This window comes from Canis aureus, chromosome 25, assembly GCF_053574225.1.
Source record: "Canis aureus isolate CA01 chromosome 25, VMU_Caureus_v.1.0, whole genome shotgun sequence".
Lineage (NCBI taxonomy): Eukaryota > Metazoa > Chordata > Mammalia > Carnivora > Canidae > Canis > Canis aureus.
In genome coordinates, this window is record NC_135635.1 from 3,975,214 (window position 1) to 3,995,405 (window position 20,192).

The following is a 20,192-nucleotide window of genomic DNA, read 5'->3' on the forward strand; positions in this document are numbered from 1 at the left end:
TGTTCTTAGGTTACTGGACTGTCTGAGAATAAAGGTATTAACTTTAGACTTTATTACTAAAAAGATGTGCTATAATTAGGATAATTGCTAACAAAGTGGTAATCAAGTTTATGTGGTTCCAAATTGATACAAGTAATGATGGGACAGAATGAGAAGAAATGATTCAAAAGAAGACAAGGAGGAGAAGAAAAAGGAACATGGAACATGTGGGCCAAAAAGCACAAAGTGAGACGGTAGGTCTAAACTTATATATATCAGTAATTATGTGAAATGTACATGGACACGGACCAAAAGTTCTGTTAAAATTCTAGAAGACTACAATAGCATACTATTCAGCCATAAAAAAGAATGCAATCTTGCCATCTGTGACAACATGCATGGACCTTTAGGACGTTATGCTAAAAGAAATTAAGTCAGAGAAAGACAACCTGTGATCTCACTTATATGTGGAATCTAAAACAAACAAAAACCCTAAGCTCAAACAGAGAACAGACTGGTGGTTGCCAGAGATGGGAAGTGGGAGTAAGTGAAATGGTGAATGTGGTTAAAAGGTACGAACTTTCAGTTATAAAATAATTAAGTCATGGGGATATAATGTACAGCATAATGACTACAGTTAATAATACCATATTGCATATTTGAAAGTTGCTAAAAGTAAATCTCAAAAGTCCCCATCACAAGAAATAAAATTGTAATTATGGTGATGTTAACAAGGCTTATTGTAATGATCATTTTGCAGGGTATACAAATACTGAATCATTATGTTGTACACCTAAAATTAGTATCATGTTGTTATATCTCAAAAACAAAAAACAAAATACCAAACCCAACCAAACCAAAACCACAGTGAGATACTACTATATATCCACCAGATGGTTACAAGTTAAAGAAAGGAGGAACATACAATACCAATTTGGGCACTTAGGTGGATCAAATTTTCATATAGTTAAAAATATATATATTTATTTATGAGAAAGAGAGAGAGAGAGACTGAGCACGCAAGCACACGCGGGGCATGGGCACAAAGAGGGCAAGAGAATCTCAAGCAGACTCTCAGCTGAGCATGGAGCCTGATGTGGGGGTCTCAATCCCACGACCCCGATGACCTGAGCTGAAATCAAGAGTAGGACTGGGCCACCCAGGGGCTCTAGTTCTCATACACTTCTGATGGTGTTATAAACTGGCACAAGATTGTAAAACTGTCGGCAGTTACCTTCTATAACTAAATATTTGCATACCCTATGACCAAACAATTATGTGCAGCATAGACATATACAAGAATATTTATTAAGCACAATTTACAATATCTAATAACTAGGAGGTAGGGGAGTGAGGAGTCCAGGAGACTAGATTAAAAGAAAAAAAATCTAGCTATAGTCTGTTAACAAGAGATACATTTAAAATATAAGGACATGGGGCACCTTGGGTGTTGAGTGTCTGCCTTCAGCTCAAGTCATGATCCCAGGGTCCTGAGATGGAGTTCCACATCTGGCTCCCCGCAGGGAGCCTGCTTTGAAAGTGAAAGCACAGGAAAAAAAGATGCCATTAAGATACTACCAAATTAAAGCCAAATAGTATCAAATTAGACTTTAAGGGATGCCTGGGTGGCTCAGTGGTTGAGAGTCCACCTTTGGCTCAGGGCGTGATCCCAGGGTCCTGGGATCAAGTTCTGCATCTGGCTCCCCGCGGGGAGCTTGCTCCTCTCTCTGCCTGTGTCTCTGTCTCTCTCTGCGTCTCTCATGAATAAATAAAAATCTTAAAAAAATTAGACTTTAAAAAAAAAGCATTTCTAGAAATAAGGATACAAATAAAAGGGACAATTCTCCTGAAATATACAATAATTTTAAACCTACAATCAAGTGCCTTCTTAGTGCAGTAGGCAGGCAGACAGTCTCATAATCTAAAGGCCCTAAAAACCTACAATCATGCAACAACATGGCCTTTAACACACACTCAATCACATAGCAAAAATTGAAGGACTACTGGAAGAAATCAGTCAATTACATTGGAACATTAATACATTTCTGTCAACCATTGAACATGCAGACAAAAGTGATAGATACAGAAGATTTCAAGGACAAAATCAACAAACCTGACCAAATCTATAGAGCTCTGCATTCAACAACCACAGAATACACCTTCTTTTCCAACATGCACTAAACATTTTTTAAAAATTGCCATAGATTCTATGAGAACAAAATTGTATTGCAAATTAGTTCTTGGTTTATTAATTTTAGGACCAAAATTATACACACTCTATTACTTCATGAAAAGAGACATTAAAGAATCACAAAATTGGGGTGCCTGGGTGGCTCAATGGGTTAAGCGTCCAACTCTTGATTTCAGCTCAGGTTATGATCTCAGGGTCATGGGATCAAGCCTACATCGGGCTCCATCTCCAGTGTGAAGTCGGCTTGAGATTCTCTCTCTCCCTCTGTCTCTACCTCACCTTGTGCACTCTCTCTCAAAATAAATACTATCTTTAAAAAAAACCCCACAGAACTGCTTCTCAAGTAAAAGACTCAAAATTATATCCTTATTTAGAAAAACACACTGAATACAAAAAATTTGATACAAACTCAATATTTTTTAATGAACAAGGCAAAGTTCAGAGTCTTAACCGTAAGGACAGAAATGTGCTGGTCATAGCGCCTTTAAAAATGGTTGTAGGTGATATAATGCACTAAACTTTCTTCAAAAGCCCAACTGTTCTTAGTCCTATTATCACAAAACCTCTTTTATCAACAGAATGCTACTGTTGGTAGCATATTTCCTTTGAAAAAACTCACATATAATCAGGACCTCTTGGGTTTCCAACATCCACACATTTTCACTAAACTCACCAACTCTTAACACATTATAATACTGTTTTGCTACTACCACACTTCAGTTGTAGATAAGAATATTCATTCTGTATTTGGGGGGATAGTCATCTCTTATTACAGATTGTTAAGATGAGACCTCTTGTGTCAAATTCCTCCATATACATTAAACTTAAATTTTGAACCCAGTGCTCTATTAGTTCAGACATATTCCCTCATGTAATTTGGGGCTGTTATCTAACATTTTTATGGGCCAACCTCAGAATATTATAATACCAGACACAATTATCATAAGATGATGTATCTAAATTATCCTAAAAGGTCTACTATGGGTAAAATTTTATTACAGCATGATACTTGCAAATCATATCTACTCTCACATCCCACTAAAGAAATTAGGTCTTCCCTATATATTTTCTTATACTTTCCAAGCTTAGAATCATTCCATTCCATAAAATAACTCATTTCATGTTGTCTGCAAAATAAACAGATGATGAGAACATTCAAGCTGTTTATTACTCTTAATCTGCTTTCAAAATTAAAAATCTTTTCAAGCACCCATCGAATATTCACCAAGATACCATATCCTACATAATAAAAAACTTTAACAAATTTAAAAGAACTGTAATCACACAGAATATGTTTTCTGACCACAGTGGAACCAAACTAGCAATCAATAAAGAAATTCAACAGAACATCATTAAACACATGGAAACTAAACAGCACACACCTAATTAAGCAACTGTCAAAGAGGAAGTCTTAAAATTTTTTAAAATATACATAGAAATGAATGAAAATGAAAATACAACATATTAAAATTGTGGGAAATATCTATAACGGTGCCAAGAGATATACAGAGCATCAAATATTTTCAGTAACAAAGAGAAAGGATCTCAAATCCACAATATACGTTTTGGGACATCTGGCTGGTTCGGTCAGAAGAGCATACAACTCCTGATCTCAGGGGTCAGAATTCAAGCCCCCCACTGGGCATAGTGAGCATTACTGAAAAACAACAACACAAACAAAACAAACTTAAAATAATGTAAGTTCCTCACTTAAGAAACTAGAAAAAGATGAATAAAGTAAGCAGAAGTAAGAGAATAATAAAGATAGGAGCAGAAATCAATGAACTGAAAGCAGGAAAACAGAAAATAAATAAAACAAAAAGCTAGTTCTTTGGTGGGGGGAATGGCCAATAAAACCTATAAACCCTAGCAAGACTGAAAGATTAAAAAAAAAAAAAAAAGAGAGAAGACATAAATCACCAACACAAGTAAGTTAACAGGGGTTATGATAGACTTTGAAAATTAATTAAAAGAAACCTTACTAAGTCAGAGGTCAGATTGGGGGATGGGGGTGCTGTACTATTCACTCAGTGTCAATTATGGGAAACATTATCAATTACAGACTCCAATAGGGAAAGATATACACTGCATTTCCTACAAGAATGATTACCACTGCATCTCAGCCAAAGAGAAATTATCATTACCCTGAACTCAATGCTCTTCTCCAATGAACTTTCAAAACAACCCCTCCCAACTTCCTCCTTCTTCTCCAAAAAACAATGTTCCTCCCCTGTGTTTGTGGGATTGTCTATGGTTTTGCCACACTTTCCATGTCCCAAATTGTAATTTTCTATTATTCCCAAATAAACCCACTTTTGCTGGTAAGATGACTGTTTTAAGGGTTTTTTTTTTTTCTTAAAGATTTATTTATTTTAGAGAGAGGGAGCACACAGGCAAGTGGGGGAGGGGCAGAGGGAGAAAGAATATCAAGCAGACTCCCTGCTGAGCACAGAGCCCAACACTGGGCTGGATCCCAGGACTCTAATCCGAAATCAAGAATCAGATGCCCAAGCAACTGAGCTACTCAGGTGCCCCTAAGGTTAATTTTTAACATCATTTGGTGATGAGAAGTGAGGTCAAGGGAAGATCACCCATACCTCTGACGCTGGTAAGCAAACAGGTACCCAGTACTCACAGAGCTAATTGAGCTCACTACTTACTCACCCTGGAGTTGGAAGGTAGGTTTCCCTCTATATTTGACCTCTGCTCTCTGTGTCTGGGCTCTCCAGGCTTTATTGAGGATCTGCTTTAGGGCTTTATCTTTTCTAAGAAGATTCACTTGGCTTTCAGTTCAACTCCTTTTTAGAACCAGATCCTTCCTACTGAACTGTACTAACCTTCAGTCTGATTCCTTTGGAATTGGGTTGTTCCTACTGGAATGTGCTGGCTTTTGGTCTGATTCCTTCTGGAACCAGGCTGTTCCTGTTGAAACTGTGCTGGTTTAGGAATTTGTCTTTTTGCTCTAGAAAAAGAAAACCCTAAAAGATGGGATCCCAGTCATCAAAATGCTTTGAGGTCCCCTCTATTGTGACCCTGGCCTGATTTTATATTTATTTAAATTTTTAAATTAATTTTTTAAAAAGTTTTATTAATAGGTCATGTCTACATCCAACAAGGGGCTGGAACTCACAATTCTGAGATCAGCTGCCCCTTGATTTAATATTTAAATACTATAGTCCCTCCTCATTCCTCATGCACATTTCTAGTAGATAGACCAATTTAATCAAAAGTAATTTAGAACCTCAAATATTCATTATGGGGAACTTCCCATCTTTCCAAACCCACTCTTCTCAAAACTGAATCAAACAGCTAAGGCTCTAAAATTGTGGAAAGTAAATGGGATGTTTTGATTCATATGCTGAAACCTCCAAATGTTATCAGGAATCTTTTTTTTTCCTTAAGATTTTATTTATTTATTCATGAGAGACACAGAGAGAGAGAGGCAGAGGGAGAAGCAGGCTCTATGCAGGGAGCCTGACGTGGGACTCGATCCTGGGTCTCCAGGATCACGCCCTGGACTGAAGGCAGTGCTAAACCACTGAGCCACCTGGGCTGCCCTGTTATCAGGAATCTAAAGTTGCTTCTCTACAAAACAATTTCGAGACTGAGGCAAACCTTTAAAGAAAGACAAAGCTTCTGAAGCCTCCTCCCCACCCCCCCTCTTCTATGCCTCAGGATTGCAGCAGCCAGAGCTCAGGCCTCACCTCTCCACTATCCATCATCCTGACCTTTTCTCTGTGTGCCCTGCTCCCCCACACTAATCCTTTCACTGAACTTCCTTTTTTCCCTGAACCTCTCCTCACTTCCCTCCTTCTCTGAGCCTATTAGACCTGTCCCTTTAAAGTTACCTTTTGAGGATCCAAATAAACCCCAAATTTCATAGGTTTCCTGGACTAAGGCTGAATTGAGAGTTATAGTTAAGGAGTTTCCTAAAGTGACAAAGGACTACCCCCATAGCTTTGCCGAAGAATTTAACAAAGTTATTCAAATTTATAGTTTCTTAGATTTATATCAATTAGTCCACATGCTTGTTTGGTGAGGGCCAAGCCAAACACTGCATGAAGCCAGTCTGATGGGAATATCCTGAAGGGGCTTTAGAGAAATAAACTAACTTTTGGCAGGATGCTAGAACACTCACTGTAAATCACCACTGGGGAAAAAAAAAAATCTCCACTGAGCAACTATAGTAGCTTTTCCTAAGCCTGTTGATTGGTACAAAATTCAGGCTTGCACACAAAAGCCTGATTGAACCTGTTTATGACCATTGCAATCAACTCCAAATTGTCTTAAAAAAAAATTCTGGTCTTCCTTTAGATGTTGAATCTGACTAGGCAGTATTTAACTAATAATGGGCTGAACCAGTTCTTCCAGGATGGGAAACTATGCCTACTCCAGATTTAGTTCAAATTTAGCACACCAGCTTGCTAGTACCCCAGATGAGTCACCTGAAATAAAGACTTCAAATTCTCTACTTTTAACTCTGGCAAACGAAGGACACTAATCAACTTCCCGCCCCTGCCGTTTCTGCTATTACTGCAAAGGGGCCAGGACATTAGGAAAAAGACTGTTACCAACTTAAGTGCTACAGGGCTTTAGCACCTAGCACCCTAACCAATGTCTTCCTAATTCTCAATGACAGAGCTCTAAGAAATTACCAGAGCTCTTTACAAGCCTCCCTCTTAATTGGTTTGGAAAAACCACTCTCTGTACGGGGAGTGAATCTTTCCAACCTTATTGATATGGAAGCTATACTCTTGGTTCTCAATCCCATGGCTATAAAGCAGCCTCTGTCTCAGAGTACTAAAACATTTCAAATAGTGAAGTCTCTAATGAACCTCAACAAGTCCTGTCTTTGAACTATTCTCTCTTGTTTAGGCCCTTTGAGAGATATCCATCCTCTTTTCCCTTTGTTCCTCCACCCCTATTCATTTATCAGGCTGAGATTTTTTTTTTTAAGATTTTATTTATTTATTTATTTATTTATTTATTTATTTATTTATTTATTTATTTATTTAATCTATCTATCTATCTATCTATCTATCTATCTATCTATCTATCTATGAGAGGCAGAGAGAGAGAGAGAGGCAGAGACACAGGCAGAGGGAGACGCAGGCTCCATGCAGGGAGCCTGATGTGGGACTTGATCCCGGGACCCCAGGATCATGCCCTGGGCCAAAGGTGGCACTAAACTGCTGAGCCACCCAGGGATCCCCTCAGGCTGAGATTCTTAGAAAAATATTATTATGTTTTTTTAAATTTATTTATTTATTTATTTATTTATTTATTTATTTATTTATTTAATGATAGACACAGAGAGAGAGAGAGAGAGAGGCAGAGACACAGGCAGAGGGAGAAGCAGGCTCCATGCTGGGAGCCCAATGCGGGACTGGATCCCGGGACTCCAGGATCGTGCCCTGGGCCAAAGGCAGGCGCCAAACCGCTGAGCCACCCAGGGATCCCCTAGAAAAATATTATGCCAGAATTTCTCCAAAAGGGGGAAAGAATTCTAGAATTTGACAGCAGTAATCAAGATCTTTTATTTGCCCTGTCTCTGATGGCAGTATAGCAGAGTCTGGAGACACTGATTCCTGATGGGTCAATTACTTTCCTCTTTTTTCTTTTTCTTTTTTTTTTTTTTTTTTTTAAGATTTTATTTACTTATTTATGAGAGACACAGAGAGAGGGGCAGAGACAGGAGAAGCAGGCTCCATGCAAGGAGCCCGATATGGGACTTGATCCTGGGACTCCAGGATCACACCCTGAGCAGAAGGCAGACCCTCAACCGCTGAGCCACCCAGGTGTCCCTACTTTCCTCTTTATGAGCAAAATCTTCAACTGGTACTGGCAGTATCCACAGTACACCTCCCATCAAAACCTCCCCTATAGATAGATTAAAAACCCTTCAAGGCATCAAGCCTGAATCGATTACAAAACTCAGGGCCTCAATATCCCCTGCACTACTGCCTCTGATACCCCAATTCTGCCTGTGAGAAAACCCAATGGCTAAATATGATAGAGGTTTGTCCAGGACTCGTGGGAAATAAATATCATCATTACCCCTTGGCACCCTGTTGTTTCTAACTCCAATGTGCTTCTGACATTCATTCCCACCAAAAGCAAATTGTTTACTGTAATTCATCTATGTGGTGAATTTTTTTTTATTTTAAATTTTTTAAAGATTTTTTTATTTCCTCACGAGAGACACACAGAGAGAGGCAGAGACACAGGCAGAGGGAGAAGCAGGCTCCATGCAGGGAGCTCGACATGGGACTTGATTCTGGAACTTCAGGATCATGCCCTGGGCTGAAGGCGGCGCTAAACTGCTGAGCCACCCGGGATGCCCTATGTGGTGAATTTTTAGTATTTCAATTGACAAAGATAGCCTTTTTTTTTTTTTTTGCTTTCACTTGGGAAAAAAACAGGAATATGTTGGGACAGCAATCCCCCAGGGTTACAAACAGGGTCCTCATTTTTCACAATTCTTAAAAGCTGATTTGGAAGATACAAAGATTTCTGCAGGCTCTGCTTTGTTACAACATGGAGATGATTAGTTTCTCTTGCTCTTCTCCAACCTCTTCCCAGGAGACAGAATCACCTGTTAAAACTTCTAGCTGTAAAGGGATATAAAATCTCCAAAAAAATTGTAGTTTGCTCAAATTCAGATTTGACACATAAGGCACCTGATCTTGGAAGAAGGTCCACATTTGGATCCAGGAAGGCATCAGGGTATCCTGAACTTTCCAATACCTAAAACTACACACCAATTACAAGGTCCTTGGACTGGCTGGCTACTGTTGAAACTGTATTCCAAACTTACTTTTTATGGCTCAATCTCTGTATGCTTTACTAAAAAATGACAAAGCTGATGCTATTATTTAGAAAGATCAAGAAACATAGCTTCTAAGACTTTAACAGGTTTGTCTTTTTTTTTTTTTTTTTTTAAGATTTACTTATTTGAGAGAGAGACAGAGAGAGTGAGTACGTGTGCACACAGGGGAGTTAGGCAGAGAGAGGGGGAGAGAATCCTAAGCAGACTGCACTGAGTATGGAGCTTGACACAGGACTTGAGCTCATGGACCCTGAGATCACAACCCGAGCCAAAACCAAGAGTCGGATGCTCAATTGACTGTGCCACCCAGGCACCCCAGCTTTTGAGACTTTAAAGCCTAATAAAGGCTCTGCCCTCAGACATCCTAATTACTCCCTTTGGCAGCACGTATATCAACTTCCCTTTCTCCTCTTTTCAAGTAAGAGGGAAGGGAATGTCCTCATCTAAAAGCATGGGGACCACCATCAACTCATAGCATATTATGACCAACAACTAGACCCTGTGGTATGAGGCTGTCCCCTTTGCTTCACAGCCATTCCTGCCACTTCAAGTTAAAGCCACTGAAGAAATAACCCTAGGATCCCCTTTAGCCCTCCGTGCTCCATGCAGCAAAGGCCCTCCCAAATTCTCTTCACACACAGCACTTCTTAGTCAACTTACCCTCTATGACATTCTGCTGCCAACGGCTCCTCATAGAACTCTTTCTTGCTGCAATAACCTTAACCCTGTTAGTCTTCTCCCCTCCTTCACTGGCGAAACCCCTCATGACTATTTAAGACTGACAGATCATCTTTTGACTCTTTGTGAAAATTTACACAAAACTCCCCTAACTACTGTAGATTTTTAATGGTTTACTGATGGTTCCTATTTACAGGATGAAAATGCTAAATATCATGCTAGGTATGCAACTACAACTACTTTTGAAGTCACTGAGGCAGCACCTTTACCGCTGGATACTCAACAGGCTGAATTATATCCCCTTACTGAGGCTAGTACACTGGCCAAGAGTAAAACTGCAAACATTTACACCCACAGTCAGTATGCCTTTGGAATGTTATGGAAACAGTGAGGTTTCCTTACTTCCAATAGGGGTAAAATTAAAAATGGCTCTTATGCCCCAAAATTTACTAGATGCCATACTTCTGCCAGCTGCTCTATTATTAAGGTTCCTGGGCATTCCAGACTCAACTCCCTGAGTCCCAAAGTAAACCTTGCTGATACTGCCACCAAAAACTCAGCTCTCAAGGAAACCAACAGCCAAACCTCTGTCATGGTCCAAAAGGATGTTCTCCCAAATTATCATTTGGGAAAACTAATAAGAGATACCCAACAATTAGCCCAAGAGAGGGAAAAACAATATTGGAGATCCAGTAATTGTTCCTTTGATAGAAAGAATGCTGGTTTGGACCAAATAACAATCTGGTCCTACCAAAAGTTCTAAAGTTCCCACTTACTAGTGTGCATGCATTAAACTATTGGTCTACTGACAAAATGGTATCCTTCATGAACCAGTATTGGTGGGGAAATACTAATAAGGCTATAAAAAGCATCTATCCTCACTTGTTCTGCCTGTCCAAAGCTACAATTGAGAGGGAAACTTATTTGCACAAATGGATTTCATACAGCTTTCCCTGTCTCATGGACAAAAGTATGACAATTTAGTTATGGTATGCATGCCTTCTTAGTGGACCGAAGCTTTTCCTTGTAGACAGGCCAGTGTTTTTTTCTGTGCCTAAAATTCTGATAGAAAAGATTATTATCCCTACCTGGAGAACTTTTCTGTGAACTTCATAGTGACTGGGAAACCCACTTTTCCAGTCGGGTGCTTCAACAAGTCTGTGCTGTTTGGTCAGTTTTACAACCCTTCATTGTGCATACCATCTTCAATCCTCCAGGTTAGTCAAACATAAATGTCACTAGTAAGACTCAACTGGCAAAATTCGCGGAGACCCTCCAAATACCCTGGATAGCAGTGCTGCTGTTAGTCCTTCCACGTTTCAGATCCACTGCCTATGAAACTCAGATTCTCCCTTTTTGAGATAGTCGCTGGACTTTAATACACTTGGCCCCTGCCTCCTCTGACCCACAGTTGATAAAAGGAGATATACTCCACTATTCTAAAGATCTAATTGCTTCTACTAAAAATAGCCATGCTGTGGTAGAGTAATCTTCACCATGAGCTCCTGAAATATGAAAACCTTAAGCGCCACACCTTGCAACCAGATTTCATCTAGGGAAAAAAACACCTCAAGAAAGACTCTTCAGGGGGATCCCTGGGTGGCTCAGCGGTTTCGCGCCTGCCTTTGGCCCAGGGCGCGATCCTGGAGTCCCGGGATCGAATCCCGTGTCGGGCTCCTGGCATGGAGCCTGCTTCTCCCTCTGCCTGTGTCTCTGCCCCTCTCTCTCTCTCTCTCTCTCTCTCTCTGTATGTCTATCATAAATAAATAAAAATAAATCTTAAAAAAAAAAAAAGAAAGAAAGACTCTTCAACCTTGCTGGAAATGGCCTTACCACTTACTAACCCACCTTTGTGTCACCAAACTCTAAGAAACAGACTCTTGGATTCATGTGACCCATCTAAAAAGAAAATGCCAAACCCTGACTGGCCCTGCCGCTGCCTGGTGACCTGGAAGTAAAGATTTCTGGGAACTAAAGCAGACGACATCTGACAAGACAGCTTTCCCAAGATGTCTGTACCAGGCCTGTGTACCTTTTTCTCACTGTCGCTTCCTCTCATTGTGGAAAGACAATGAATGTCCTTGTCGGTATTTCCTAAACCCTTGTTAAGTGTTGGGGATGGGAGGAGGGAACCTCTTCTTTTGACTATGAACTTTCAGAAACAGCATCATTGTGATCCCATGACAAATTAATTTTTCACTTGCTTCTTCTAAAAGGGTTCTGAATTCAACAAAAGTCTTTCTTTCATCTGAACTATTAACTGACTCTGGATTCCTCTGGATTCTTATCCAAATTCACGGTCTCTGAATTTGCAACCTTACCACAACTCTAATACATTTGGTTCCAAATAGTTCTTTCAAGATAACAAGGCTGTTTTAAAATGTCTTTGAGGTTTTGCTGTTCTGCAAAAAGTTCATCAGCTTTTGCTTCATATTTATACCTGCAATATATCTTCCCAAATGTACTCAGTTAATTCTTTCAGTGTGTTCTTGCTATCTATATTCACTATTCTGCTTTCATGGCAGCTTTAAGTGGTGACTTCTAGGAGGCATACACAACTTCAGGTTTTCTCCCTTAAGTTGGGATAAGTGCCAATAAATATTTCTGGTTGGCTACTTTCAGATCTAGGATCTCAGTTTAGAACCATCACACAATTTGGAGTTGTCCTGTTACTTTCTGTATTTGTTGCCTATCAAACTTTTGTAAAAATGATCTTCCCAATAAGGAAATAATCTTCAGTGCTTACCATCTTAGTAAGTATAGACTATAAGGTGGGAAGTGTCTGAGAGTTCTCCCTCATAACCTTCCTTGTTACTCAAATGTGAACTCAGTTGGTTTCCAATTGCTATGCACTTTCCATCTGATATGGGACATGACAACCAAGAAAGGTCTTTCCTGGCACTGAGGGATAAAAGGTTTCTGAATTAAGAAAACCTGACTTTTGATCAGCTATGCTTTCAGAGAAAGATCTTGATCAAAAGGGGAAAATATAAAAATAAAGGGAAACCTCACTAAAGTGGAGTTGGGAGGCCAGAGGGTAAGCCCTACCACTCAGCCACAATTAAACTCCAAAAGAATAGTTAACAGGAAGGACTCAAAAAAAAAAAAAAAAAAAAAAAAACAGGAAGGACTCAATTACAGGCCCTAAAAGGCAAAGATGTACATTGCACCTCCTATAAGAAACTGACTAGCCCTGCAACTCACCCAATGAGAAACAATTATCACCTTGAACTTGCACTTTCCTCCAATGGACTTTCTTTCAAAATAACCACTTCCAACTCCCTCCTCCTTCTTCTCCATAAAATAACATTCCTCTCCTTTGTTTGTGGGACGTATCGTTTTTTGCCATAGCTTGCATGCCCCGAATTGCAATTTTCTGTTATTCCTGAATAAACTTTATTTTCACTGGTAAAGTAACTGACAGTTTTTTAAGGTCAACAGACCCTACAGCCATTAAGTGGGTTAAAAAGGTAATACTATGAACAGCTCTTCATTCATAAATTTGACAACTCAGAAGAAATGCATCAATTTCTTGAAAACCACAAACTACCCAAACTCAGCTATGATAAAACAGCCTGAATAGTCCTGTTAAAAAAAAAAAAAAAAAAAAAAAAAAAATTCCAGGCCCCAGTTTCACTGGAGAGTTTAGTCGAACATTTAAAGGAAATCTCTTCCAGGAGAGAGAAGGGAAAGGAATATTTCCCAACTTGTTTTATGAGGCCCAAGACATTACAAAAAAAAAAAAAAAAAAAACACAGACCAATTATCTCATGAATTTAGGTGCAAAATCCTCAACAAAGTATTAGCAAACAGAATCTAGTTACATAAAAAGAGAATATACCACGATGGCCCAACTGCTATTTATTTCAGGTATGCAAAGCTGCTTTGATACTTAAAAATCAATGTAATCCACCACATCACCATAAGAAGAAAAAAAAAAATCACGGCTGCACACCAAGTGATGCAGAAGAATCTCATTTCATGATATTTTATCTCATGGAATGGAAAAAACTCTCAAAAAACTACGAACAGAGGGAACTTTCTCAAACTCACAGAGCATTTTTTTTAAAAAAAAAAAAACCCCTACAGCTAACATCAGACTAACGAATGTCTTTCCTTCAAGACTGGGTAGAAAGAAAAGATGCTCATTCTTACCACTCTATTCAACATAGCTCTGTGAGTTCTTAACAGTGCAATAAGGCAAGAAAAACATGTATTGTAAATGATCGGAATAAATCTGAACTGGAATAAAACTGGAAAAAAAGCCATCTCTATCTGCAGATCACATGACTGTTTACGTAGAATATCACAAGAAATACTAAAAACAAAACTAAAGCAAAGAAAAAAATCATCACTCCTAAAACTAATGTTACAAGGTATAATAAGATCAATAAGCAAGAATCAATTACATTTCTATACCCTAACAAGTAAAATCGAAAATTAACACAGACAGTATCATTTACAACAGGTCCAAAGAAAATATGCAGTATTATTTACAATTGTTTCAAAGAAAATGAAATGCTTAGGTATAATTCTAACAAACATATACAGGATCTGTATGCTGGGAAAAACAAAATGCTATGGAAGGAAAGCAAAGGAGATTAAATAATTGAAGAGATTTACTATATTCAAGGACCGAAAGATTCACTAAGATACTGGTTCTCTTCAAACTGATATGTTGGCTTGTAGACACAAATAAGCTTATTGCAAAAATTTATATGGAAAAGGAAAGGCCCTAAAACAACTTTGAAAAAGAAGAATAAAATGGGAGTAATCTTTCTTCCAGATGTCAAGGATTACTATACATAGTAGTCAAGATAGCATGGTACTGACAGAGGGATAGCACATAGATCTATGGAACACAATAGAGAAGCAGAAATAGATGAATATGCCCGAATAATTTCTGACAAAGCTGCAAAAGTAATGCTGTAGTGTTGTAGCAGTTGTACATCCAGAGATAGCACCCCCTCCTACCCCCCACAAAAAAACTTTCAAATCTATACAAAAATTAACTTAAAATGGATCATGGACTTAAATGTAAAACACAAAACTATAAAACTTCTAGGAAGAAACAAAAAATCTTTGAAATTTAGGACTACCAGAGAATTCTTAAGACACCAAAAGTATAATACATAAAAGGAAAACTTGATAAACTGGACCTAGTCAAAATTTAAAACTTGGCTCTGTGAAAGTCTATGTTAAGTGAATGAAAAAGAAAAATCATTCTTCTACTCTTCCATGCCATCCATGCTGGAAAGATCCAAATAAACTCACCTAGATTTATTTCTAAGTTACCCTATAGGAGAATCTTTCTTTACCAAAAAGTGAAACCCAGATGACCTAGAATGTCCAAGATGTTAGATAGAGTATCTCCAGGTAAGAAAGGATTATCAAAGGCACCGATGCACACATACACATTCTTAGCTTATCCCTGGATGATCCCGGAGTTAAGTCTCCATGTCAAAAATATGAACGACATGGGGGCACCTTGCTGGCTCAGTTGGTAGAGCATGTGACTCTTGATCTTGGGGTTTTCAGTTCAAGCTCCACACTGAGGTACAGAGATTACTTAAAAATAAAACCTTAAAAAATATGAATGGCATGAAGATCAAGCTGTTTGAAAAGTGTTTTGGAGCCAAGCCTATTTGTAATTTCTTCCACTATCCTCATACTCTGCCTGCAGGCAACAAAGGACTGGTGCCCACGGACTCTATAGAGTTGTAGTAAGCACTCTGATGCAACCTGCAGATCCCGTTTCACTAGTAAAAGACTTATTCTCCAAACGCTGGCAGCATTCAGTTGTCAGCACTCTTTGGAATTGCCTTGGTTGATGAGTCACCTTGTCAAGGGTCACACACACCCCTTCCCAGGTCAGTCAAGATCTAATGACTGGTGCTGGGATATAAAGGCCTGGTTGGCCCCTTCCCCCTATTCTGAAGAGCTTTCTCAGCTTCCAAGTTTTATATGGGGTCAGTTGAGGCCTTCACTGAGACTGAATCACAGTCCCACTTCTACTTCTACCCAATCCTGCTTCCTTCTCTTTTCTTTTCACAAGTGATAATCCCAAGAGGACTCCCTAATAAACCTCCTGCATACTAATTTACATCTCACAGTCCACTTCCTAGGAAACCCAAATTGTGACAGAAGTCAAACTGCTGGAATTCAAATCACTTCTATTGTATGGGAGTTATAAAAGTACAGTAGGTTGACATGAGGTTTGAAGGCATTATAACATGTTGAATGCTTAGAAATGTACCAGGTACACGGTGGACACTCAATAAATGTTATTTGTTACTATTATCTTATTTTCTCTATTCAACCTGATTAAAATATATAAATTTCTCTACAATATGAGAATTACTGAAAGTTATGAGCTGGAAAAGACCTTAAAGATTGCCAAGTCTGACACTTAATACTAGATGATGAACATCAAGTCTAAATAAGTGACTTAATGTTCTTGAGTCACTAGTGACAAAATAAGGGTTCAGACCAGGTCCTCTGACTGCTTCCATCATTCTTTTCATTGAGCAAGACCGTCTGCCTCTCAATCTACATATAATTTGGAATTAAATGAAATTCAACAAGTACTAAGTCCCTCCCCTTCACCTTGCTGCCATAATTGAACTTCACCTCTTAATCTTTTTTTTTTTTTTTAAGATTTTATTTATTTATTCATGAGAGACACAGAGAGAGAGACAGAGAGGCAGAGACACAGGCAGAGGGGGAAGCAGGCTCCATGCAGGGAGCCCAATGCCGGAACTCGATCCCAGGACTCCAGGATAACGCCCTGGGCCGAAGGCAGGCACTAAATCGCTGAGCCACTCAGTGATCCCAACTTCAGCTCTTCTAAAGAAAACTGCCTCCCCTATAGTTCTCTCCTGCACTCATACCATGAGTCTACAGATAGGGTGTGCGTTTCCTTTGCTTTTCATTGGTCATTCTAGACCAATGTCCCTTCAAAGTCCTCCCCTAGAAGCTCCCAACTTCAAGGTTCATAACAGGAGACTGTCCTTAGGGTAGTTATATTCTCTCTCACTTCTTTAAGATATTAGCAGCCAAACCAACTTATTCTAATACCACTCCAGATATGATTTGTGTGATTTCAATATGCAACATCCAGTAATCTTCTATAACCAGGCCCCTGCCTTTTACTCTCCAAAGCCCTGTCTTCCACCCTCCTCAGTTACCTGCTCCTGTTGTCATACCCTACAAGGTTTCTACACAGGGATTTTGGGGAGGACAATTCTTCCATGTCCAAGAATATCCTGCTCAATGCAAAACATTTAGCATCTCTGGTTCCTGTCCATTGAAAATCAGTGTCACCCTCCCCACCCTCAAACACACACACATTTTCAGACATCTCAGTAGGAAGTTAGTATACTCCAGTTGAGAACCACTTAATTAAATTTTATCATTGTCAATAAATGTACCTCTCCATAATCTCAAATTCAAGTATCCCTCTTATTATCACCTATTTCCAACTCATCACCTCTACTATTTTGACTTTCAACAATTCTTGGACTCCACAGGAACCTATAATCAATTCATTGAGCCTAGTATTTTTTTCTCTGCTTTTGATCCCATCAAGTCCCCACTTTCTTCCTTATACACCTTAAATTTTGTGGCCGAGCATCATAATCACTATTATTACACACACCATCAATGTCCGTACCTTTTCTTGCTCATTATAGTCCCTTAACTAAAAATCAATCCTGTTAACTCCCCTTCACTATGCTTGTAACCTGGATGCAAACTATACTTGAATCAGACTGGAGAAAAACACATAACTGAACTTAACAGTCTCACTTTAAACTCATGATCAAACCTCAAGTGGACTGTTCATGCTCTCCAGCAATCCTGTTATACATATCCCTAGTCCACTTACATTTCCTACTATCCTGGGAGACTATTTCATACTTTCTCCTCCTTCCTTATCTTCTCAAAGCATTTTATTTCTCTGAAAAACAAAGAAATTATTGAGAGAAAACTTTCGGAGTGTCTCCTCTCCAATCTTCCCACCTAACCTGTATTTACTTTCTGTGAATGATATACTGTGTTCACGTAAAATATATTTTTCCACTTATAAATTAAATCTCGTGCCCTCCTCTCCTCAAGGACATCATTCCAGAATGTCCCTCTCCTTTCCTCTATCATCAATTTTTCCCCTTTCTTTTTTTTTTTAATTTTTAATTTTTAATGTTTTATTTATGATAGTCACACACACACAGAGAGAGAGAGGCAGAGACACAGGCAGAGGGAGAAGCAGGCTCCATGCACCGGGAGCCCGATGTGGGATTCGATCCCGGGTCTCCAGGATCGCGCCCTGGGCCAAAGGCAGGCGCTAAACCGCTGTGCCACCCAGGGATCCCAATTTTTCCGCTTTCTACTGCATCTATCCCACTGGTATACCAACAGGCTGTTAATTCCTCCCATATTTAATAATAATAAAAGTAAAGCTTCAGGGCAGGCCGGGTGGCTCAGCAGTTCAGCACTGCCTTCGGCCCAGGGTGTGATCCTGGAGACCTGGGATTGAGTCCCAAGTTGGGCTCCCTGCGGAAAGCCTGCTTCTCCCTCTGCCTGTGTCTCTGCCTCTCTCTTTCTGTGTGTCTCTCATGAATAAATAAAATCTTAAAAAAAAAAAAAAAAAAAGTAAAGTTTCAATGACCTACAACTCTCTCCCGCAACTTCATTCCTTAGCCTCCTTTGCCACCAAACTCCTCAAAGGAGTTGTCCATTCATTTTGTTGTCAATGAGTGTCTATCCTCCCCCCCCCTTTTTTTTTTTTAATTTTTATTTATTTATGATAGTCACACAGAGAGAGAGAGAGAGGCAGAGACATAGGCAGAGGTAGAAGCAGGCTCCATGCACCGGGAGCCCGACGTGGGATTCGATCCCGGGTCTCCAGGATCACGCCCTGGGCCAAAGGCAGGCGCTAAACCGCTGCGCCACCCAGGGATCCCTCTCCCCCCTTTTTCCATGCTCTCTTGGGCCTAATTAGATTTTTATTTCTACTCTCACTAAAATAGTTCTTGTTAAGGCTGTCAATAAACTCCATGTTGCTAAATAGTCAATTCTTGTTATTTGTGGTAGTGATACTCTATAAAGTTGCATGTACATGTAATTAGCAAATACTAAACCACTGCTCTGGGGCAGGGGGGGGGGCTATGGAGTTAGGTTCCTGCAAGCCTTTAGGCACATTATTTTCATCAACTGGTCAATATATAACCTTGTTTTAAGTGTTTCTGTTTAAATATACCTTTTTAAAGTATATATATATTGCTAATTCATTAATACTGAACTCATGGACAGCAGCACTACAACACATATTTGAACAAAACTTACCTAACACATGTATTTTCTCCTCCTGGCACGCAACACTATACCTGGGAGGCCATTTTAAACAGCAAAGTCACCAAACAAAAAGCACAAAAATGCAAAAAATATGCCACTAATTAGACCACACAAAAGGAACTATTTACAGTTTGGGAGCTAAAATAAGACGACTTGGTGCCTTGTTCAATGTCACCTGGAAAGGTGTAGATCAAGTGACACCAATTTTTCAACACCCTGGGCATGTCCACGAATGATCACCGAAGTGCTGGATTGATTTTGGGATTATATATAAATTTTATCAAGTAGGCAAATCTGCAAATACAGAATCCTTGAGTAGTGATGTCATTCCCATGATTATGTTGCATTTTACAGAAAAGAAATGGGATATAATTCCCTTGATTATGTTATATGGTATTATATAAGACTATTTTGGTAGGGATGCCTAGGTAGATCCCCAGTGGCTCAGCAGTTGAGCGTCTGTCTTTGGCTCAGGGCATGATCCCAGCTCTGGGGATCAAGTCCAGCATCAGGCTCCCTGCGAGAGAAGTCTGCTTCTCTCTGTCTAGGTCTCTGCGCCTCTCTGTCTCTCATGAATAAATAAATAAAATCTTTTTAAAAAACAAACAAAAAAAGAGTGTCTTGCTAGCTAACTCACTCTTACCCTCTTGCTGGACTTAACAGAGCAGGCTGCAATGCTGTGAACTGCTTATGGGGAGGGCCACATGGCAATGGATTGGAGATGACCTCTAAGATCTGAGGGTGGCCTCCAGCCAACAAAAACACTGAAGCTCTCAGTCCTGCAGCTGCAACAAAATGAATTCTGCCAACAATCTGAGTGAAGTTGGAAGTGGATTCTTCTCCAGTCTAATTCAGAGATAAGAACCCAGCCCAAGCCAATACCTTGGTTGAAACTTGAAATATCAAAGCAGAGAACCTAGCAAAGTTTCTGCTCTCACAGACACTGTGGTAACATGTGTTGTCATGAGCCATTAAATTTGTGGTAATTTGTTTTGTAGCACCGAAAACTAATACAGCGAGCATTACCAACATAACGTGCCTAAAAGCCAAATTCCTGATTGCGAATACTCCCACCAAAAGAGAAGAAAAACATATTCAAGTATTGTCCATCTTATTAGTACATGGCAACTCTATTCCTACAGTCAAGCCAAAAACTGTAGGGTC

The 20,192-nt window shown here is 39.4% G+C and overlaps 1 protein-coding gene across 16 annotated transcripts in view; it reads right to left on the reverse strand.

Moving 5' to 3' along the window:
• Positions 1-20,192, reverse strand: part of ATF1 (activating transcription factor 1) — an 87,430-nt gene that overhangs the window by 56,754 nt on the left and 10,484 nt on the right. The window contains exon 2 of one of the 16 annotated variants that reach the window (XM_077870060.1): positions 17,563-17,634. The exons of the other annotated variants lie outside the window; for them this stretch is intronic. The gene's annotated coding sequence lies outside the window, so the exon portion shown is untranslated. The remainder of the gene's footprint in view (positions 1-17,562; positions 17,635-20,192) is intronic. 16 annotated transcript variants of the gene reach the window in all.